The sequence below is a fragment of the Rhinolophus sinicus genome, chromosome 14 (assembly GCF_057876585.1).
Source record: "Rhinolophus sinicus isolate RSI-liver-muscle chromosome 14, RSI-T2T, whole genome shotgun sequence".
Lineage (NCBI taxonomy): Eukaryota > Metazoa > Chordata > Mammalia > Chiroptera > Rhinolophidae > Rhinolophus > Rhinolophus sinicus.
Genome location: NC_142514.1, coordinates 29,175,245 through 29,198,744, shown reverse-complemented (window position 1 = coordinate 29,198,744; position 23,500 = coordinate 29,175,245). Strand labels below are relative to the sequence as shown.

Sequence of the window (23,500 nt, the reverse complement as noted above, 5' to 3'; positions counted from 1 at the left end):
TTTTGCACCTGCCCCAAGTCACCAACTGTAGGGCATTTGGTGGGATCCTTTCTTTAAGTCACTGACCCATTTCATCAACCTGCCCACTCAGGGTCAGGCCAATTCAGGTGCTGGGGGCACAGGGAGGAATCAGACTCAGTCACTTCCCTGGAGAGGTCATGGCCTAGTTAGGGAGACACACACAGAGCCACAGCAGTGCAGCGAGTGCACAGGGCTACGAGAGCGAGGAGGAGGCCAGCCCTAAGCCGGCCGGCGGTGGTGGTCAGAGGGCTTCCTGATGGGGGTGGGCCAGAAAGACCTGGGGCAGCGTTCCACAGTGAGCACAAGGCATGTAATGGGCAGCTGCTCCAGTGTGCTGGGGCACAGGACTGTGTGCGTGTATGTGTGTGTGCGTGTGTGTGTGTTTACGTGCGTGTGTGTGCAAGTGTGTGCATGTGTGTGCGCGTGTGTGTGCGTGCATGTGTGTGCGTGTGTGTGCATGTGTGTGTGCGTGTGTGTGTGTGCATGCATGTGTGTGAGAGAGAAAGAGAGACCACAGAGCGGCCCCAGCTGGCCCTCCTACAAGTTATATCCCTCAAGGCCCTTGTGAAAGAGCTTTCCAATAAAAGGCCTGGCTGGTGGGGGCTGGGCTCCCTAGATTATGTAATAGCTGGAATAGCTGGGGAAATGTCGTCTGGGAGAGCATTAGAGGGAGGTCGGATGTGTCTGAGCAGGGCTCCACCATTCCCAGAGGTAAGATGGGAGCAGATTTGTTAGTGAACCATTCGCAGATAGTCAGAAAAAACATGCAAGCTGGGCAACCAGTCCATGTGTGGGGAAGCAGACACATCAGTCACAGGTTGTGGCAATGAGGTTCGCACGCAGCCTGACAAAGTCCCTGTCCTGGCTCCTCCCTCCCGCGGGTCACACCAGCCAGCTGGAGCACCTGCCCATCCCGTTAGGGTGGTCTGGGGACAGCTGGGTGCAGACAGGCCAGCTCTGCACAGAGCTGGCCCAGAGGACATGTGCTGCATGAGCTGTGTCCATGAAGGAATGCAGGGCAAGAGTGCCCTGTCTCCTGTGGCTCACAAGCTGACCCCAAGGTTGAAGGGGCAGAAGATTTGAAGCCATGTGAGCTCAGGCCAAGCACTTTGTGTTGCTTGCTGGGGAGAGAGCACATGTTTTAGTTCTACTGTGAGTGGCCCCTGGGCCCCTAAGAAACAGCTCTTGTAGCCCCTTGATAAAACACACAGATCAGTTCTCAGCTTCTGGGGGATGAGAAGGGCCTTAGAGTAAGATGGACTTTTTTTTTTTTTTAATTTTATTAGTTTCAGGTGCACAAGACAAAGCACTACTTAGACATTTATCATTTATATCTCTCACACTGTGTGAACCCCCCTCCCCCCATCCACTACCCCTCTGACATCGCACACAGCCATTACATTTCCACTGTCTCTATTCCTCATGCTGTACTCCGCTTCCTGTAACCATATACATACATATATATACATATATATACATATATATATATATATATGTGTGTATATATATATATATATATATATATATATATATATATATATATATATATATATAAAATTATAGTTGGCATTCATTATTGTTCAGCTTCAGGTGTACCGTGCAGAGATCAGGCAGTAAGATGGACTTTGAGCCTCATTTTCCTCCTCTGTAAAATGGGAATAATATTAGTACTACCTCCTAGGAATATTATTGTGAGGATTAAATACATGTGAAATGTTTAGCCTGGAGCTTAGCACATAGTAAGTGATCGATAGTTGGTAGCTATGATTATGTCTGTAAAAGGCAAGCTTCCCCGAGGGGTGTTTTATTGACTTATACTCCATATATTGTTTGAAAAGATTTGAGGTGCCCTCCAGGGGGTAAGGAACCAGCAAGAGAATCAGGTGGCATAAAGCAGTTTCTAGGCAGAAGGGCAAGTTTTACCTCCAGCACCAGCAGAAAAGACAACCCTTCTCCCCAGGCTGGATTTGAGACAGCCCTGCAGTCAGTTTAAGGAGAAAAGGGTGGGAATGTGGCCTTGAGTGTTGAGGCTGAGCCGGGCCAATCTGGACTCTGGGATGAGACTGAGAACCTGTAAGTTACACGCCCTGGTGTAGCTTAGTGCCCATTGTTTTGGGCACTCTGAGCGGTACCCTGCTGGAGTTGGAATTTGGAAGAAGAGAATTATAGGTGCAAGGCCAACACCAGAGTGACCCCTTTGTCACTGTGGACATGTTCAACACTGAAGGGAACTTGTAGAGGGGGGAAGGATCTCAGCAGCTTGGCCTGAGAGGAATGGCCCAGCCACAGGCCTGCTCCCCAAGTTGGTCCATGGAGAAACGATGGTGTCACAGCTGTAGCTGTCCGGGCCTTCGTGTGTGCTCTGGGTGTGACAGCCAGAGTCTCTTAGAAGGGGCCCCAGCAGTCCTGGCCCATCCCTCTTCATGCAGGGTCCAGACATGGCTGCCATGAGTAGGAGGTACAGGGCCCAGCCCATGGAGGGAATGGCTGTAGGGTCAGGCAGGTACCACCTCTCAGCAAAGGGAGCTGGACCTGAAGTTCCGATGAGTGCAGCCAGACTGGCTTCAGGTCAGACCCACAGACCGATTCCCTGCCTTCCAAGGAGACTAGAATAAGACCATGGCCGGTGAGCAGAAGCAAGCCCAGGGCACCCACAAGGCATGTGGCTCGTGGTGAGAAAATGAATTCTAGCCCCAGATAGAACTGGGTTTCCCACATCCTGCCAGGCCTGCGCAGGATGAGCTCAGTGATGGGCAGGGCTGAACCTTCAGCTGCTGAGCCCAGAGCCTGGGGCTGAGAAGAGCTGGGGGGAAGGAGTGACACTCCTGGTCTGCACAGTGCCAGTAGAGCCGCAGCTGGACATTGGCACCTCGTGGGTTGGTAAGCTGCCTTCCCAGCCCTGCCTCCAGCCCCCTTCTCAGATGCGAGCAGCTGGGCTCTGTACCACTAGGAGAGGGTAGGGAAGAGACCAGCAGCTTCCATTATAGGTATTGGCAAAATAAGAGTCCCTAGGCACCCAGTTGGGAAGACAGGCTCTGTCCTTTCTGTGTTCACCAGCAGCCATGGGGCTGTGGAATGAGTCGTGGCCTTGGGTTCTGACCAGTGAATCCAAAGCCAGGCTCTACCTCACCCTGCTTTCTGACCTTGGGCCTGGACCTGGGCATCTGGAGGCTTCAGCTCCCTCACCCACAAAATGGCATGGGGGTTCTAGAAGGCCCGCATTGTGGTAACTCTAGGACCCACCAGAATTAGATGTATGTCAAAGGAGCCAGGGGAGTAGCTTTGGAGAGGTGGGGAAAAAAAAAAAATGGGAGAAAGAACAATATTCACCGAGCCTCAAGGTGTCTCCATGACAAGGGTCTTTAACATTCCAAACACCTGGTCACATATGAGCGCTCCTAACTAAGATCCTTGTGATCCAGCCCTGCTGGGGCATCTTTTCCCTGGGCCATAGATGCCATCCTGCAGTTACCTAACTCCATGCCTAGAAACACCACTCCCCCCTCTTCGGTTGCTTTTCTGTCTGGGTTGCCCAACCCTGATCCCACAAATCCATCTCTCCCCGGCAATCTGGCCATGGCAGTAGGGAGCAGGAGCAGACTGCAGGCTTTGCTGACCAGAAGCATTCTTGATGCATGCCTCTATCACTTTGAGATTAGGGATGGCCTCTTGGCTAGAGGGCTCTTGTGATCTAAAGAGGCACAAACACTGGGCATGCAGAGCCTCGGCAGCCCGAGCAATCTGGCCTCAAGGGAGTAGGGCGGTAGTCACAGTCATGGTAACCAGGAGGCACGGAATGCTTGGGCTCTCTGGGGGTGGGGTTTCCCTCAAGAGGGTACCTGATGGGTGGGGGATGGGTAGGAGGCAGTCTTACTCGGATTGCAGGGATTGCACGGTGCCTGCTGTGTGGTTGTGGCTCCAAGGAAGAGGTGAATTGGTGGAAAGGAGTGAGAGCAGGAGGCCACCCTGGGAAGAGGAAACGGACAAGGCCACATCTCTAGGCCCACAGGAATCCCAAGCCCCTGGCCTAGAGCAGCTCAACTAATTACAGTGTCCCCTAGTTGGTGGGAATGAGGCTCCTAAGAGAGCGCCAGCCTTGGCTACAACTGGCCAAGAAGGGCAAGGGTGAGCTGGGGAGTAGGGAGGGTGTGGTGGCCGGCTGCCTAATGCATTATCGCAATCAGGCCCCCATGAAGGGAGCGTCCGGGTCCCAGTGGCCCAGGAGTGCAGCAGTCACAGATGCCTGCCAGGAACAGGCTGTGGGGATGGCAGGGAGTAAACAACAGGAGAATCGCCCTGTAAACCACACTCAGTGGAAATCTCCCCCACAGCTGCATCGCAAAATGCAACCAAAATATTGATTCTGAGCAGCAGTTTTCAGAATTGCTCTTTGGAAGGCGACACAGACGGTTCAATTTCCCAGATAGCGCAGCACAAACGGGCACACCCTGCCCTCACCCCAATAAAGCCAACGATCCATTAGGTGGGGACTCAGGTTCAAGTTCAGCCTTTGCAGAGTCCCGGCCCATTCTTTTACCACTGTGCAGGGGAGACTGGAAGCAGCTTGGGGCCATCTGGAAACCATGAACAGACTCCTTGCCTCAGTGACCCGTCATTGATCCGCTGGAGCCATCCCTGTGGACACACCTGACTGTGGAGAAGCAGACCCAGCAGCCAACCTTGTGGCACTGGCAAGCCAGCCACCAATGGCCAGTGTTGGATATTAACTGGATATTGAACTCTAGCTGGGAGGTTCTCACACATCCGTCTCCTCTTTTACCCATGGCCCATACTAAGTCTTAGAAACAAGGTGTATAGAACTACTTTTCTAGAAAGGCCTTCTAGATTTGACAGGCTCAGCTAACGTTTATTAAGGCTCTCCTAGCCAGGAACACTGCTGCGTTCTTTAGTTTGTTTTGTCTCCTCGTTCCTCATGGCAGCCTTTGAGGTGGGCATCCTACCCCGCTTTATACAGGAGGAGAGGTAAGCCCAGAGATGCTAAGAAACCAGCTCAACATCGTACAGCTAACGCATGGCAGAGCCAAGACTAGAGCTCAGGTCTTTAACACCCTCTTCTAAGTGTTCCTTCTCTTCCATCACACCGTTGTATTTCTCTATTATTGTGTAGGCTGGTCATGAGGATTAGACAGGATGACACATGTGACATGTGTTAAAATAGTGCACGGCTCTCAATGCATGCATGCTCACGTGCGTTACTACCGTCCTTCCAAGAGATTGTTTCTTCAGTACTATGGGGTAGCTTTGGACCTGAGTATATTAGGCAGTATTTTTTCAAATGTGAAGGATAGCAACTGAATTCTATCTGGCTCAAGAAAAGAGAGACTGGGGGAGGTGAGAGATTGAATTTTGTCTCATTCTACTAGGATGGATGAATGGGTGGACCTCAGGCATGGCTAGATCCAGGAAGTGATACAATGTCATCACTCCTATTTGCCCTACATTCTCATTTTTACTCTTTTTTGTGTTGAGCTCAGTCTCATCTGCTACTGGACTTCTTCTCCATAGCATGACACAGTGGCTATAGGGAGTAGATGAGGGCCGTGGGCCCCTGACGGCTCCTGGCTGTCACCATCTCAGCTAACGAGCCCAGCTAGGAAAGCGCCTGTTCCTGCCAGCTGTTACAGTGAGAAGTATCTCAGGGAGGTGCTCGGATGGGCACAGCTTGGGTGGCATGGCTACTCCCAGCCCTGTGGACTGTAGTATTTGACCAAACAGGTAGCCTGCCACCGCCGTCGACATGGTGGTGGGGTGCGGTGACGGGAAGCCCAGGCAGAATCGTGATTGGGGGAGGACAGTTCCCTGAGCAACTCTTACCAGAAGAAAGGGAAGAGAGGCTATTGGGCAGATAAAAAGCAGTGCTGCTCATTACCCTGGCATTAGAAGCATGAGCTGAGTCAGTAATGTGGTATAAAAATGTAAACCATTCTGTGTTGACACATCCTTTCAATCTTACAGATTAGGAAACCCGAGGCTCAGAAGCATTATGTGGCTATTGTCATGTTCTCACAATGAGTTTCTGAGACACCTGAGGCTGGAGTCTGAGTCCCCTGCTTTTCCACCTCACCCTCCGCGGGGAGGAAAGTGAGGTCACAGGGACCTTCCCAGCCATGTTCTCCCTCTCTCCGGGCCTCTCAGGGGGTACTGGGAAAAACTTGTGGGCCAGCAGCTACTGTGGCAGGTTCTGGGGCTTCGACGGTGAGCAAAGCATACGCGTCACTGTGCTCATGGAGCTTATATTTCAGTGAGGGAGGTAGTCATCAGACTAAAAGATTACACACATCCAAAGAAGTGATAACTGTTGATACCTCTTGGGCTCTAACACAAAATATGTGGTACTGAGAGAGTGTATACAGGGAATGAGGGTATACAGGTATACGGAGAGTATATGGAGAGCATATATACAGGTTCAGCCAGGGCTCAGGGAGAGCTTCCTTGAGGAGATGAGGAGATGAGTAAACTTCAGATTTGGAGAGGAGTTAACTGGAAAGGAAGAGCATGCCAGGCAAAGGACACAGCATGTGCCACTCATGCCCAGAATTGCAAGAATTCTGTGTGCTTGAAAATTGGGTGTAAGGGACAGAACCGCTAGTGGGGGGAAGGGGGTCTTTGTCCTTTTCCAATAGTGTGGCTTAAAGATGAGCTGCTTTCTTTCCCAGCTCTCCTCCAGGTTTTTCATCTGCAGGTGTCCATTGGGAATCTCCAAGTGGTCTGTGCCATAATCAGTGTTTCCCCAATGTATTTGATCATGAGAGAGACTGTGGGGAAAGGCACCCCTCAGAGGTACCTGAAAAGTGACTGGGCCTGATCCCAGTATCAGGGCACTATTCTGGTGGCCTGTGGCCAGGTCGGCCTGGGATGAGACTAGACATAAGGATACCTGTTAATAGGCCCTTACAAGAAGCCCATCAATGGCCACATCTGCTGCAGGCTTTTGGTTGAAGTCTTGGGTACAAGACAGGGAGGAACCTCCAGAGCTGGAGTCTCACCTTCTCGGTCTCCATCCCTGTCCCCTTTTTCCTTTTCTCTCTAGTTCCTGCCTGTCCTTGAATTCCATGTCCTTGAAATATCCCAGGTTCAAAATCAGCATCTCAAGAGCTCTGGACAGGGAGTCAGCATGCGTCCCATTGAACAGGACAGTCACCCGGATAAATACATCGTGTGAAGGCCGTCCCTTGTGCCCACAAAACAATGGCACTAGTGAGGAATGGGGAAAAGAAAAGGGGAGGGAACGCCTTCTTCCTCTGCGCCCGCTGATTTGCTGAACGACCATTTAACAAACGTCGGCCCTGGACTGGACACAGGGAACCTAGCTGTACAGGAAACAGACTCGGTGTCAGCCCTCCTGATGCTGGGCTGGGTGTGCTTCTCGTGGCATTAATTCTCCTGATGACCTGCTTCCAGCTAAGCCATGGCCACCTTTGGAGAGGGTTGGCCCCAGCCAGCTGAGTTTAGGGAAGGAACACTGGCCTGGTATTGGAGGGTCCTGGGTTAGAAATGCAGCTGTCTGCTCTGAGGAAAGTTACCCAGGCTTTCTGCACCTGTGGTTCCTTCTCTGGAGAAGAAAGGAAACCACCCTCTGCAGAGGCTGGGGTGAGGGCTCAGGGAGGTACCGTTCCTGGCACCCCAGATGACACCTTGCCTACAGTGGCTTTTGTTCTCATCCTCTCTCTTCCCCGCCAGGACTTGACCAGGCAATTTTTGGTCTAATTTTTTCCAAACTGATCATTATAAAGCCTCTCCCCCAGCTCAACAATACGTGCAATTTAGAGTCACAACCAAACCTGATATTTTTTGTATTCAGGGAGTCCTCACAAACAACTGGCCAGATAGACCTTCAACTTTGAGGAGCCAACACAAGCAATTTTTTTAATGCTCATCCTTAAACCGGACCCAGGCTTATCTTTTTGGTTGGCCTCAAGCAGCGAGGTAGGGTGGGAGCCGCCCTGGGTGTGTGTAGACGAAATCCAGGCTGTGGTCTGACCCCTTTCTGCTAGCTGTGCAGGGCATCCAGCCCTCCTGAGCCTCCGTTTCCCCTCCTGTGAAGTGGAGGTGATAACTCTTTCCTCCCAAGGTTGCTGGGAGAGTTGAGTGAGGTAAAAGAAGCAATTATAAGCGGAAATTGCTGCACCTCAAAGTGTCTGCCTCCCCAAAGCCATTCAACGCCTTCTCTTAAAGTACTTTCAAACCCTCTTGGGAAACTGGCATTCCCACTGTCTCTTTCCACCTGCAGCCGCCCATCTGGCCTCTGGGAGCCCCCAGCCCTCCTGCGCCAGCTGTTTGGCTCCAACTGTCCTGTGGTTAAGGCAGCAAGCCTGCTGTTCTGGGAAGTCTCTTTCTCAGGCTGGGTCCCTAAGGAGGGAGCTGAGCCCCATTTGGTGAGAGAAGTCAGGGGTTGGGGAGGGGGTGGGATGGGAGGGGAGGGCCAGCCTGGGAGAAGTTGGGTGAATGCTGTGTCGTGTTTTTCAAATAACTCCATGTTCACAAAGCTAAAAATGTGGTCTGGCCTTACATATTTTATATGTGTGTATGTGTTCCCGGTACATTTCCTTCTAATTTTTAAAACCATACGTAACGTCAGGGACATTTAATCCATATGGTTCTGATTCCTTAACACTTAAATCATCCAAATGTCTATTTGCAAATCTCTTTGCATAAGCTTTTAACTCCTTCTTTCTCAAGGGCATCAAGGTAGGGTCTCTGGGTGAGGTGCTTTCTCTCCAGTTCCCCACTCCCCACCTGCCACCCAGACTGGCCAGAGGCCTTGACCACCTGTGTTCCTGGCACCAGCTGCTCAGGTCCTGCCTTCATGGCTGGGTGGGTGGGGGGAGCCTGTTGGGAGAGGAAGAAAGACAGACTGAGGTGAGGTCCATGCCCCAGCTCTCCCACACCCTGGCTGTGTGACCAGCCTGCAGTTCACCTCATCAAACCCTTTTTTCCTCACCTGTAAAAAGGGATAAATAATAAATATCTCAAAGGGATGTTAGAAGAATTAAACAAAGAAATGTAGGAAGCCTGTAGCCCAGAGAACACGGGTTGCCTTCCACAGACGTAGCCTTCCTGGGTGCCAATGGGCAGTGCTCAGGTAGGAAGTATCTACCTGCGGTGTCATTCTTGAGGAATCTCTAGACAGCAGCACAGGTGGAGAAACTGAGTCCAGAGAATCAAAGGGGGTCCTGCCCCTGGGAACTGGCGATTGAGGCAAGGACAGAGCAGTTGTCACCGGAGTGGCCAGGAAGCAGAGGTGAGGGCCTGATGTCAGGAGATGCATGGCCCAGCACTCAGGAGCAAGTTGGGGAGGAGAGTGGCACCCTGAGAGGCCCTGCGTTTGGTGCCCGCCCCATGGGTGCTGGGGAGGTGGGGGAGAGTCCTGTAGGACCAGACAGGCCATGGGGAGAGGGGAGGACACAGAAGGTGACTCCCACATTCGAGGGGCCTGTGTTTCACATCTGGAAGCCACCCACACTCGTCTGTCAGAGCCCAGCTCCAAGGCCCCTTCACAGGACTTCCCAGCTGAGGGCACAAGCCCAACTTTTTAGCCTGGAGTTAGGGCCCAGTGACCCCAACACACACATAGAATCCCTACTTTCTCCTCCCTCCGTCCCTCCCTCCCTCCCTTCAGGCCATTCCCTAACATTCAATGCTCTTTTGTTTCTTTACCTGTTTCCCCTGCCATGGTGGCCTTTTCTTGTCTTTTCCATTAATAAATACCGACCTACTCTTCAAAGTCCAACTCAAAAATCACCTCCTCTGAGAAGCCTTCCTAGGAGGATATGTAAACAATGGGCCCTGCCTGTGTGCTTTCCCAGCCTCAGTCTTACTGGGCCGTACTTCTCTGGGACGCACTCCTCAGGACATGTATTGGGTGCTGGGGGGTGAGGGTGGCTAGCAGTCATCCCTGCCCAGGAGGTCCTCCTGTTCTGATGGACACAGGCCCACATTTGACCCACCAGCTTTCTGGAAAAGCAGACTAGAAATCAAAAGATGGCACCCACAGGAATCTGTGGCTGTTGGGTGTGAGACAGGAGACCAGTAAGGAGGACACAGATGTCCTGTGTGACACAGCGCCTAGGGGGACTCCCCATGGCAGGGGCCCATTGGCCGGCTCTGATCTGGACACCCCCAGGGTGTGTACCCATAGAGCAGGATTTGTTTCCCTGGCAATTCCAGACAGAGCGAATCCCAGACAGAGCTGAGTTGCTGGGATAGAAGAGCAGATGCTCAATCTAAAATTAGGCTCTGACTGTGACTTCATCCAGGCAGCAGGGACTGATCTGCTTCTTACATCTGTCATTGTGTAGTGGAGGCAAAGCGGAGCCCCTGCCCCCCTGTGGAGGCTGAGTGCCAATATGATATCCAGCCAGGGTCCAGCACTCTACAGTCTACGTAAGTGCATTTCTGCTCTTTACCTGGTCAACTCTTCCCAACTGCCCTGAGAGGGAGCTTATCCCCTGAGATCACCCTCACCACCACCCACCCTTCAGGAGTGGGGTCCATCTGATACTGGCATTGCAGGCGTCCCCTAGGAGGAAAAATAACCTGTCCAGCATCATCCCCACCCATGAGGGGCCAAGGAGGTCTGGGGCCAGACTCCAAATTCAGGCAGCAAGTAGACGGGCCATAGGAATGCTACTGGTTGGAACTAGGGGTTGTCTGGCTAAAGCTCCAGAGATAGATGGTAGTCAGGGAAAATCTCTTCCTGCCTCTTCTTTGTCTGATGTTCCCTCCTCCGTTCAGGCATCCTCTGACTCTCTTATCGCCTGCCCACGTGGGGTCCCATTCTCTGAGAAAAGTGGTATCCACTGGAGGCCTGCTGTGGGGGCCAAGCCCTCAGCCGTGGCCTCCCTTTATTTCTCCTAAAGCTGCAGTTTTCACATGGCCTACAAGGCCCTAAGTAATACGCCTGACACACTCTCACCTTAGGCTCTTGACACCGACTATTCTCTGCCTATAAATGTCTTCCCCCCAATAGCGACAGGACTTTCAGTTGCTTCACGTCATTGCTCAAATGCCGTCTTATCAATGAGGCTGACTCTAACCACCCTATTTAAATTTGTGACCCACCTCTGCACTCCTCATTCCCTGACTCTTTTCTACCTTGTAGTTTCTTGTACTTTCCACAGTATATACTTCCTGCTAAGATGTTATATAATTGACTTATTTATTCTGTTTCTCATTTATTGTCTGTCTCTTCCCTCTAGAGTGTGAGGGCAGAGAAGTTTGTCCATTTTGTTCACTGATGTACTTACCCTAAGTCTTCAGAAGAGGCCTGGATTGCAATAGGTACTCACTAACCATTTGTGAGAGAAGGTGTATATTCTGGCGAGGAGGAGGCACCTGGACCCATGGCAGCACCCTTCCTTGGCCCTCCCAGAGGACGGTCCCTGCTGTGAGGACCACATCCAGGTCTCTGGGCCTCCATTTGCTCATCTGGTAACTGGGGCTGGTGGCTCACAGTGTCTTGGAGCTGACATGAGGGTACAGGTGTGATTATGCCCCAACCTTTAAAGGGCTACCCAAGAAAGTGTCAGGTATCGATTTGTTCAGTCACCTGTTGGGTGCTGGACCCCATGCTGAGTGCTGGGGGTCCACAGAGGAGTGACAGCTTATCCCAGTGGCGTAGAGGCTCTCCCTACTCCAGATGTGAGGAGGTTGGAAATGCCCACTCATTTTGTAGACTCATTGGACAAATGGGATGCCAAATAAGGAACGTGGGACCCTCCTGAGATCTGGGAAATTCATACCTTAGCCTTCTGTATTCATCAAGGTTCTCCAAAGAAGCAGAACAAATAGGATATGGATGGATGGATGGATGGATGGATGGATGGATGGATGGATGGATGATAGACAATGCATGCATGTGTGTACAAGAAAGAAAGAGAAAGAGAGAGTGAGGCTGAGAGACTTATTGTAAGGGATTGGCTCACGAGATTATGGAGGCTGCAAAGTCCCAAGATCTGCAGTTGGCAAGCTAGAGACCCAGGAGAGCCGATGGTGTCGTTCCGCTCTGAGTCCAGAGAACTTAGAACTAGGAGAGCCGATGGTGTAAGTTCTAGGCTGAAAGCCAGCAGTCTTGATACTCAGAAAGAGCTGATGTTTCAGTCCGAGTCCAAAGGCTGGAAAAACACCAATGTCCCAGCTCAATCAGCCAGGCCGAGGAGTTCCCTCTTACTCTGCCTTTTTGTTCGATTCAGGACTTCAGGGGATGGATGAAGCCCACCCACATGAGGGAGGGCAGTCTGCTTTACTCAGTCTGCCAGTGTGAATGCTAATCTTGTCTAGAAACCCCCTCACAGACACACCCAGAATAACGTTTGGCCAAATATCTGGGCACCCCCTGGTCCAGTTAACCTGACACATAAAATTACCCATCACACCCTCCTCCCCAACCCCAAACTGCTATTGATCCTTTACTTCCAAGCTCAGACCCAGCTACCAAATCCACGTGCCCACATCCCCCACCCAGGTCCCTAACGCTTCCAGCCTGCCACCCTTGGGGACGTTGCCTCTGCTCCCAAGCTTCTCTGACTCCGCCCTTTCTAAGTGGTACCCAGTAGGTGCCCCAGGATACATGCTGGGGTTCTCATTCAGAGTCAGGATGGGGTTGAGGGGTGAGTGCAGGAATTCAGCAGGAAGGCCTGGGGGTGGGGGGGCACAGCCCTCAGAGGGCTGCTTTTCAGACTGGAAGGAGCATGGCTGACTGTGTTAAATGCCTGGAGCTCCTGAGGAATCAGTGGAGGCTTCCTCTGTACTCCCAGGAAGAGTGACAGAGGACAGAGGCTGCTGTATTTCTCTGCCATGGGAAGCATGGGAGAAAGCTTTCCAGGTGCTCAGTTTGTTGAGTACCTACTAAGTGCCAGGCATAAACTCAGAGCTCTCTCAACCTAGTGGGGGCATCAGACACAAATACTTGAATATCATGTGATAAATGCTCTGCTGATGTACTCGTACACAAAGCAAGTTATAAGAACATTGAGAAAGGAGCTTTTAATTCCACTGAGGGTGGGGGTTGATCAGGAAAAAAATAAGAAAAACAGGATATTTGAAGGAGTCCTTATAGGATGAGTTCACTAAATAGTGAGGGAGAATTAATAAGGGAGTTGACGGGAAGGGTGCATGGGAGGATAGGAGGAGAAGGAAGGGCACTGGTAGAAGGAACAGCATGAGCAAAGGCATAGAATATGAAAATTCACATTGTGTTTGGGAACGAGTGAGTGATCTTGCTCAGACCGGGCCCTCTTTACGGGAGGACTCCAAGGCCAGAGGATGGAGGATTGGTGACCGCACCTTCTGCCCTGAGAGATCAGAAAGGCTGCATGGGAATGAGCCCAAGCAGGGACGAGACCGTTTCTAGATTTCTTTGTTGTTGTTAGATGGAGGCTCCGAAAGGTAGCCTTCAGACCAGCCCCTTCCCCTTTCCATACTCATCTCTCCTTCCCGTATCTTCTGCATCATTCATTGCTTTTATTCACCGTTATAGTTATTTTCCAAGTGTGCAGGTCCCCTCTAAAGCCAGACTGTCAGATGCACAGACTCCAGTGCACCTCATTGGTCTTACCTTGGGACTCCTTCCTGACTGCCCCCTGCCCGTCCCCAACCCCTGGCCCTAGACTGGCCACATAGCAATCACTATGGGATAAAAGTCACACAAGGGGCAAAGGTTTTAAGTCCATCCCAGAATTTCCCCCTCTTGCTTCTCCCGAAACTTTTTTTCTTGTCATACCCGTCACTGCTCCCCTTGTCTTAATGTTTATAGGGTATGACTAAATTCTCATTCCCCCCTTCCCTCACTTTATGAGCTATTGTCAAAAACTAAGTCTTATACATCAGCGTCTCCACCAAGAGCTTGAGTGGAAGTGGGGAGCTTCCTTTATTGAGCATCTACTACATGCCAGCTTCTGCCCTTTCCTGAAATAGTTATCCTACCCATTTTACAGCTGTGAAAACTGAGGCTCAGAGGAGTTAAGCAGCTAGTAAGTATCAGAGCCAGGCCTGCACCCAGACTGTCCTCAGTCGAGCCTTAGAAGTTGATTCTGCCTGCAGCACCTCTCATTGGCAAGCACAAGGCCATGTGCAGAGTAAATATTTGTTGTTATTGACAATCTTGCAAGCCAGTTCCTTGGCTTGGGGGAAACCTGTTCTCACAGCTGCCAGGGGCGTGAATGTCTTGACTAATTATCTGTTTTCCTGGAACCAAAGGCCACGCCCTCCCCACCTGGGGCCCACTGGGCTCTGCGGGAGTCCCCAGAAATGCTGGTGAAAAGCCAGAATGAGGCAAACACAGGGCTCAGGCTGAGCCAATGTCTGAAGTGTTGGAAAAGAAGATGCTTTTGTCATTTGGGGAAAACTAGTCAGTGGGCTTGAGGCCGACTGGCCTCTTGTAGTTGTTCACTGGACAGATTGGTCAGAGGAGCAGAAGTCTATCTTTAGCATGCTCTGAATACTTGTGACATTCCCAGTACTGAGCAAGATGTGGTTGTGCACAGAGCTGCAGAATATAGAGGGGCAACACATACATGAATAAAATGACTGCACACAGTGGGACACAAGCCAGGACAGTCTGTACCAAATGCTGGAGATTCATGGAGAAGGAAGCAGCCAGTACCACCAGGGAGACCCAGGGAGGCCTTCATAAGGAAAATGGCCTCTGAACTGACCTGGAAGGGTGAATGGGAGCCAGCCAAGCTGATATGAGTGAAGGGAACAGTACAGGGAACTACATGTGCAAAATGTACTGGCAGGTTCAGAAACAGTGAGTGACTCTGTACGATGGGAACATAGGGTGAGTAGGAATGGTGCAGAAAGAGGAAGGCTTGGACAGGTAAACTGAGGCTCAGTTACAAAAGACACTAATACACAGGATAGTTTAGCTTGTCAGTGACCCACTTGAATTTGTCTAGAGAATTCCACCTGTGTGAGAATGGATTCGAGAGGGAGGTAGGCTGGGGGACCAGGGAGAAGGCTATTGTAACTGGGAGATGATGGTGGAGGAGGAATTCTGGCTTCAGGCTTGGGGTGATGGGTGCCCCCATTAATAAAGACCAACAGTATGGGAGGAGCAGGATTCTGGGTCACAATATGGGAACAAAGTAACTATCGCTACCACTTACTGAGCATCTGCTAGGTGCTGGGTGCTCTATCCAGGGCTCTATGGCAGTCAAATCTTGTCAAATCTTCACAGCAGCCCTTTGAGGTGAGGAAGTCAAGATACGCAACGTCATGTAACATGCCCAGGGTCACACAGTGAGTGTGGGGCTGGGATCTGAACCTAGGTCCTGTGGCTCCAAGGCCCACACTGCTACCCACAGCATCAGGTTCAAGTGAGTGCCCAACTGAGTCAGGAAGCCAGAAACCCAGCCCTCAGGCTGGGGAGAGAGGTTGGGGCTGAGTCTTCTGGGACCCCCGAAGGTAAGCTCCATAAACTGTAAGAGTCCCAGGTCTGTTCCAGGAGAGAAATGGCTACCTCTGTGAGAAGGAAGGACTGAAGTTGCATGTGTGCAGCAGATCTATCAAGAGAGCATCCACCAGGTACATACACACACGTACCACATGCACACAAATAGTAAAACAACACAAAGTGAGTCCAAGAAACCATAGTCCTGGGAGATGGGGTAAAGAGGGGGACGGGTGGTAAGTACAAGATTTAAACGTAAATAACCTGGAGGGCCTACAGGGCGGGTTGTTCAGTGGCCTCTAGAAAGCTCTCCCAAGAACACTACGGCAGTCCCCTGTTTCTTAGGAACAAGAAGTGTGTTCCAAACTGAATCTGTAATTTGGTTGTTAGGAGCTAGAAACAAAAGTTCACAGAGAGACAGCCTCCTAGATGACAGATCAGATGCCAACCCTGCTCTCTGCTCTCATCGTTCTTAGCCTGTGAAGTCTCTACAGAAGGATGTGGGCTCTACAGCAGAACCAAGCCGTGTGTGTGTGTGTGTGTGTGTGTGTGTGTGTGTGTGTGTGTGTGTGTAGCATTTCCATGGGAATAAGCATTTAGCAATTAGCCTGGGACCCCTGGACCATGGTCTCTCTGCATTGGGGCCCCAGAAGTAGAATGAATCTTATCTCCCTACCTATGTGCATGCCCCCTGCCCTGCCACAGGCCTGGCGAACAGCAGTGGGGCATCGCAAGTAGCACTGTGGTGATCTATTTACCTGCCAGTCTCCATCCTTGGATGGAGCTCCCAGAACACAGGTTTGTGTGTTGCATGTTCCCAGAACAGGGAAGGGGCCTGATTCATGTTTGAGGAATGAAGGAATGTGGGAAGGCCCCCAGGGTCAAGCTCTGGAAATTTCTCAAGACCTGGCCCAGTTATATGCAGGGGATGGGCTGATAGGAAGGAATTGGCACCTGGCACCACCTGCCTGGTAACCTGGGGCCCATCCAGCTACTGGGTGGAAAGGTGCCCTGGGCCCTGGGGCAGGGGTGGTAGCTCCTGTAGCAGAGTCAGGCTCAGGCTGTTGGCCTTAAAACAGGCCTGCCTGTTTCCACCCTGTGTCCCTGAGCTCTGAGGCTGATGTCCTGACACCTTCTGGCTTCCAGTGAGAATTGGCAATTCGTTAGGGGATTGAGTCTTAAGGTGGGGACAGGTAGCTTTGGTTGTGGGAGGAGCTGGGTGAAGGCTCCCAGGCTGACACTCCTGGCCTAAAGGATGGCCACAGGTGGTTGGGGCCTGTGCGGCTTGAGGGGTCAAGGGCAGGATCTTTGGAGCGGTCAGAGAAATCCAGTGAGACCGTGCCTGGCACAATACAGATGCTCAATAAATTGTACTTTTCTTCATCCCTTCCCTTCCACCTTGCTATGGCCAGTTCAGGACTGTGTGTTTGGGGGTTGGGATGGGAATATGCCAGGCTGCCTGGATGGGGCTGCACAGGATTTTGCCAAGAGAAAGGAGGGGGAAAACAATCCAAAACCACAGAAAGTTGGAACAAAGGATCAGTGCAAGGAACAAGCTTCGGCAGGGCAGCCATCCAGGGATGGCACCTTGGCCCAGCTTTCCGAGCATCCAGTCCAGTCTAGTGGAGAAAACCACCTTCCAGTCACAGCTCTGAGCTGGACCGTTCTGCCCCTCCTATGATTAGTTTGTCTTTCAATTTACCCTTTCCCCACCCAACATCACTCATTCACTTAACAAACATTTGTAAACTAATCAGTCCTTGCAGGAGAGAAGTACCAAGTTGCAAGTTCCCTGCAATTCCCAATCTAAGAGAGGGGCGGTCTTTCCCAGCTGACTGCAATTTGGGTGGTAGGCATCTCTAGAGACAGGAACCGTTGAGCTGCTTGTGACAGCACAGGAAGATGACCAGATCCATTGGCAAGTTCCATGGTCACCCCTTAAAGCCTGGAGAGGCGACTCATCCTAGGGCAGGATCAAAGCTGTCATCTCAGCCTTTGTGCAAATGACAAAATCCACTCCTCGGGGCACATGAATAATAACAAGACACTCACTTTCTCTCTCCTGCCTGGAGCTGCTCCCATTCAGGTAAACAGGGCATTAGGGGCAGGGTAGGAGTGGAGTCAAGGGCAAGAACCTGTCCCGGGAGCCCCCTGTCCCAGTTGCCCTAATCAAGGGAAGGACCTGTATCAAAGGCAGCCTTGATTTGGGTGTGAAGGACAGCAGGAAGAGTAGAGAGGGCATTTCAGATAGAGGAAAAGTCTGTGCAGAGAACCCATGGAGTGAAAGCTGGTGTAAGGTTGTGTTGGGGGTGAGGGGGATGGGCAGAGGGCACAAAGGGCTGGGCAGAGATACAGGACATGCAGCTGGTCAGTGGAGCCTTGTACGTCAGACCAGGGAGTGTGGTCCTTCTCTTTGTGGCTTTTTCAGAAAGAGGACGACTTACTTAGAGCTGGGATTGGGCTCTGGGAGCTGATGGAAGATGGGAGAGGGTGGCATGGTGGTGATCAACAGACCAGCTGGAGGCTTGGCAACTGGCCAACAGGTATGCAACTGTGCACATGAGGGTGTAGCCTCCCTGTCCAGCTGCAGTCACACCTCCCTTCACTCCCTGCAAGCCCTGGAGCTACGGCTTCCTGCTGCAGCACGTAGTGTGGTGCCCTTTTGGAAGTCGGGGTTCCCTCCATTAAAGGTGGTGGTTGGGAGGGGTTTGTTTGCTCCGGCTTTAGGGGGAGGGTGGAGGCTCTGCTGGAAGCTGTTGTATGGAGAAAGCACAGAAATCCCCAGGGCCACTAGCCCTATCCCCAGGGCCCGGGTGGCCTCTGGTCAGAGGAAACCCACTCCCAAGACAGGTGGAGCCTTGAATTTGAAGCCATCACTTTGGAGCCAGAGGAAGCCTGGGGCCTCCAAGAAGCTTTCTTGGATGCCCTGGTCAGCATAGAGACCAGTCACCCGGTGGGTCCTTGAACTTTGATGACTGGAAGGGGGAGTGCCTCCTTCGGTTGGCATCCCGGGCACTTAGTTTGTCTCAGTCGAGTCCTGACGTTGTCCTCAGGCCCCATAACCTTCTGAGGCTGTTCCAGTCGGGGAGAGGCCAGGCCTGGAGTCAGCCAAAGCCAGGGTCAGCCCTGGTTCTGCTGAGTTGGCGGTGGGCAAATCACCTGATGTGTCTGAACCTCAGTGTTCAGAATCTGTAAAACACATATCCTAATGAGGTCTGGAGGCCTTGGCCATTCCGCTCCTTCAGGAGGCACGCAGGTCAGGGCCTGAGTGGGGGCTGCCCCAAGTGTAAAGGAGACCAGCCAAAGCATGTGTGATTCAGGTCCCAAGACCTGGGATCAGGCAGCTTCTGGTAAAGTCAGGCCTTTGGGAAGCCCCGGGTTGCCCCCCACCCCAGGCTGGAGCCCAGGAAGGCCCGTGCCAGGCCAGCCCCGCCCGCCCGCTCAGGGCTCATTAAGACGAATTCCCGCCTTGGGAGCTGTCGGAGCGGGGTTGGCACTGGGGAGCAAGGCGGGGACCGCGCACCTTGGGGACGACCATGGACGCCCGCAGCAGGGCCCCGGTACGGCCAAGGCGGGGCGTGAGCGGCAGAGCCCCGGCGGCGGCGACCGGGGCTTCCCTGACTGCCCTCCCCGGAGGGCCCCGGAGGAAATGACAGCGCGGGAGCCGGGGCGGGCGCGGAGGGAGGGGCGGCGCCCGGAATGACACGGCCTGTCACCGAGGAGACCGCCGCGCAGACCCTCCCCGCGGCCGCCGGGAGCAGGGGATTCCCCAGACGCAGACCCTCCAAGGGCTGCCGCCCGTCCGCCGCGCCCCGGCCCACCGTGACCAGGGCGCCTGGCGACCCTAGAGCGGCGGGAGCGGGGGCCAAGCGGGCAGAGAGGCGCCCCAGGAGGGCGGGCACCGGGGTCCCCCGGGCTAGGCGACAGGAAACTCTAGGGAGTGAATGGAAAGAAGTGGGTGGTCCGGCCCCTGCGACTTCCCCTGACATCACTGCCCAAATAAGGAGCTTCCAAGCGGCCGCGGGGCGGCCCGGAGCCGCGCCCGCCGCCGGCGCCCGCCCGCCAGCCCGCCCCGCGCCCACCCCGCGCCGCGTGGGCCGCCAGCGAGCGCCCGGGGCACCGCCGGGCGGAGCCGAGTCGGGCGGAGCCGACGAGAGAGCGGGCGCTGCCGAGGCGCGCGGAGGCCGGGCGCGCAGCCCAGCGCAGCCCAGTCGAGCGCGGCGCAGCCCAGCCTGGAGCCGCGGAGCCGCAGCCGCCCGCAGGTAAGCAGTGAGCGCCCGCGCCCCGCTCCCCCGCCGAGGCCTGACAGCCCCCGGAACCCGGCACCACCAAGCCGGCGAGCAGCCCCGGCCCGGGTAGCAATGGAGGGACTGGCGGGTGCCGGGCCCGAGGGAGAGGGCTGGGCGCGGGTGCAGGAGCGCATTGGTGTCAACTCCTGGGACCTCCGGGACTCCTCTGTAGACTGGGGTTGCCTGGTGCACAGGCTCTCCGCCTGCGTTTCCCCGACACCACTTGTGGTGTCACCGCCCTGGGGTGACACGAGCGTTCCCGCGTTCACACTTGTCTCGCACACTCGCGCCTGGCACAGCTGCACTCGCCGTTGTCGTACACAGCCTCCTGTGCCCGCAGCAGACCTCCACCCGCCACGCCTCTCAGGCCTCAAACTCTCATACACGGTGGGACACAGCACACCCGTGGGAACTGCGGAATGGGTTTGGCAGCCTTGGCCACGCTTCCCCCTGGAGCTGGTGGCAGTTTCAGACTGTAGAGCCACCAACCTTGAGCTTCTCAGGTTTATTGGGAGTGAGTTAAACTAGCATTGCTCTGGCCCTTCCCGCACCCCCCCCACCCCCGTTGCAGAATGGCACCTGGCACTGGGGGTACCACCTAGAGGGGCTGTACCTGGCGTGTTTGTGAGGGTGTGGCAACTGGAAGGGAGTTACTCCCAGCCTCACAGCCTGGGTGTTTTCCTGAGCAGCTGCTACTCCATGGGATTTTTCTCCCAGCAGCCTCCCCTTGCCTTAACCAATGCAGGGAGCCCCCGCTCCAGATAGGAGTAATGGTGGGTGCAGAACAGGTGCAGGTGGTGTCAGCCTCAGAATATTTCAGGGGGCTCTGCGCAGTGGCTACAATTGCTTGTATCTGTGGAGCATATAATGTATTTATTGATGGTTTGATCAAAGACATAGAGGAAACTGATAAAGCCAAGTTATAGGTCCATCACTTCGTGATTCTGGACAGCTTCCTTAGTCTCTTTCAAGTTGCATTTTATCATCTGAAAAATGGGAATGAGGGTCCTCAGAGGAATGTTGTCAGGGAGAACTGACATCATATAAATGAAACTGTTTTGTCAGTTACTATGGTTTGGATGATTCTGGGATGGCATTTGCCATGGTTCTGCTCTGTGACTTAGGGAGACTGAACACCATTTCTGTTCAGTCATCTGCAATCAATGTGTCCTGTGTTTCTGCTAGCGGAGTCCCCAAAGTGCGTTCCATGGAACATTAGTTCTGAAAGCTGTGCCACAAGTCAAGGTTTCCCTGTTCTAGTAAGTCTGGCAAATGCTGCAAGCTCTCTGTCATGCTTCTGGCCAAGCATAATGTATACTGGCAAATTAAAGGCTCTGAGAAGTACTACAATAAAAGAATCTGTTCAACTTTGTCAAACCCAGCATTTCCCTAGTTGACCCTCTAGCCATTTTCAAGTTACACATGCTTGCTCTTCCAGGAAATAGTACCTCAGGGGTTACCAAAAGAGATGATGAGGTGTTGTAGCGTGTCAACCAAACTTTGAGAGCTAAGTTATAATTGCCTTCTTTAATGAAGAGTAAGCAGAAGCCCAGAGAAGTTGAGTGGCTCATCTGAGATCACACAGCTAAATAAACAGTGGCCCAAGGTCACCAGCAGATAGTAGTAAAACAGGGACCAGAACCCAGAGTCCTCATCCAGTGCTCTCACCACATTCCATTATATCTAGAAGTTGAGAATTCTCTTCTTGAAACCAGTCTTGCTGCTTTATGTAGACACTCTGCAGAGTGAATTTGAGAAATGTAAGAATTTAAATGACTTATTGTGGAATGAATTAAATAATGATCAGTTACCTACTATGTGCCATTTGTTTTGGGGACTTTAGCATGTCAAGTTCAACCAGATGTGGAATCTGTGGTGGACAGCAACAGTGCCAGACTCATCAGACACTTACATACACATGCGTGCACTCCTACATACTGACACAGTACTTCTACACACAGATCTCCCTCTCCCTCCACTCTCGTACATGCTCGCACACTCCATCCTGTACGCTCATTCACATACATTCTCCTACATATGCACACACGTGCTTCCATATACACACACATCTGCTTCTGTACACATTCTCCCACATGCACATACATCCTGTTGTGCACCAGGCTACAGCCAGGAGGCACTTGTGGCAAAGGGCATGTTCCCTAGTCCCCAGGTTCTCAGAGCTGGTGGGAGTGCCTGGCACCGACTCTCAAAGATGAGTATTGAGTGGGAAGCCCTTGCAGGGCCAGTCTGTTTGCATTTCCTCAGTATTTCCTTATTTCTCCCATTTTCTGCCATATTTATTTATTCCCTTACCTTTTTTTTTTTTTTTTTTTTCTTGGTCAGCTATTTCCGTCTTACATGATGTGACTACTACAGTCTGGTTTCTACTGTGTTGTTTGTTTCAATCAACCCTCAAAGCTGTCAGGGCAAGGACTTTGTCTCGTTTATTTGATTGGAATCTCCAGTGCCCAGCAGAACGCCGGGCACAGAGGAGAGGTTTGATAAGCATTTAGTGAGTGAGCGAGTGAGCGAGTGAGTGCTGGCCGCTAGGATGGCTGTGACCCAGGCCAACATCCAGGGGGATCTGCTGAGCATGTCTGTGGAGTATCTGCTGGGTCCTAGGCTCCTTTCTGGAAAGTATAGCAATGAAAACTACTTAATCCTGTGGTCATGGGAGCTTGCATTCCAGTGGGAAGAGAGAGCACAAATAATAATGGACAACATAATGCTTCCTAATGGCACACACTATGGAGAAACTCAAACAAGGTAGTGTGTACTTGAGGGAGAATGGGGGAAGGTAGAGATAGGGCCCAGCATGTCCTCTCTGAGGAGCTGACATGTATCCTGAGACCTGGATAACGTAAAAATGACAGCCATGCGAAGGTTTGGGAGAAGCGTATTCTCAGCAGAAGAGCAGGTACGAAAGCCTGGGGCATTGTAGAAGCCGGGCTGAGTGCCCATGGTGAGGCTCCACTTGCAGTTCTCTGCTGATTCCCTTACCAATGCCCTGTGGAGGGGCAATTTCTGGTGTCTGATCTGGGACCTAATTATCTTTATGGTTCGATCACTGTAGCTAAACTCAGAGTGTCCTGGGTTTGTGGGGGGTGGGGAGGGGCTCTCTCTGCTATCTCAGAAGGTTGCCCTCCCCATCGTGTCTACCCCCGACCCCTATAAATGAGGAAAGGGTTGGACTCCCAAGGCCCCTCCCCGGTCTACCATATAGAATGTGATGCTCTGTTTGCAGGAGGTTCATAACAATTCAGGTGGTCCATCTGGAGGGGTCGTGAATTAGTTGTGCTCCTTCCATTATTAATAACCATGATGTCATACATCTGTGTGGTTCCTGATCGGCTGCAGAGCACTCTCTCCTATTATCCCGTTCACTCTGTGGACTCATCTGCCAAGTGGGGGAGGGCACAAGACGAGGGGGATGGTGGACATGGAGAGAGCGCAGACATTGCCACACGTGGCTGCAGGCTCACCCAAGCCACATGACCCCTTGAGTCCCTGCTTCCTCAGCTGCAAAGCAGGATACCTGAGCACCTACCTCCAGAGGCCGTGGGGGTGTGAAGGGAGAACCTGCCTGTCCGGGGTCCTGGCACCTCATTGTACACACTTAAGAGCTGTTCTCATTTTACAGAGGAGGAACTCAGAGCTAAGAGAGATCGTGGCTTTTGGGGTCCACTTTTGTATCTCTAGTCTTCCCAGCCCAGGGCTTGTGGGTACATAGTAGGCTTTGAATAACTATTTTGTTCAATTGACTTGCCTTAAGGTTGAA

General features: G+C 52.5%; 1 protein-coding gene across 6 annotated transcripts in view; it reads left to right on the top strand.

Moving 5' to 3' along the window:
* The window catches only part of HIVEP3 (HIVEP zinc finger 3), a 435,628-nt gene that overhangs the window by 292,728 nt on the left and 119,400 nt on the right, over positions 1-23,500 (top strand). Inside the window, exon 1 of one of the 6 annotated variants that reach the window (XM_074334521.2) lies at positions 19,474-19,695. The exons of the other annotated variants lie outside the window; for them this stretch is intronic. The gene's annotated coding sequence lies outside the window, so the exon portion shown is untranslated. Of the gene's footprint in view, positions 1-19,473; positions 19,696-23,500 lie in introns of those variants that run through there. 6 annotated transcript variants of the gene reach the window in all.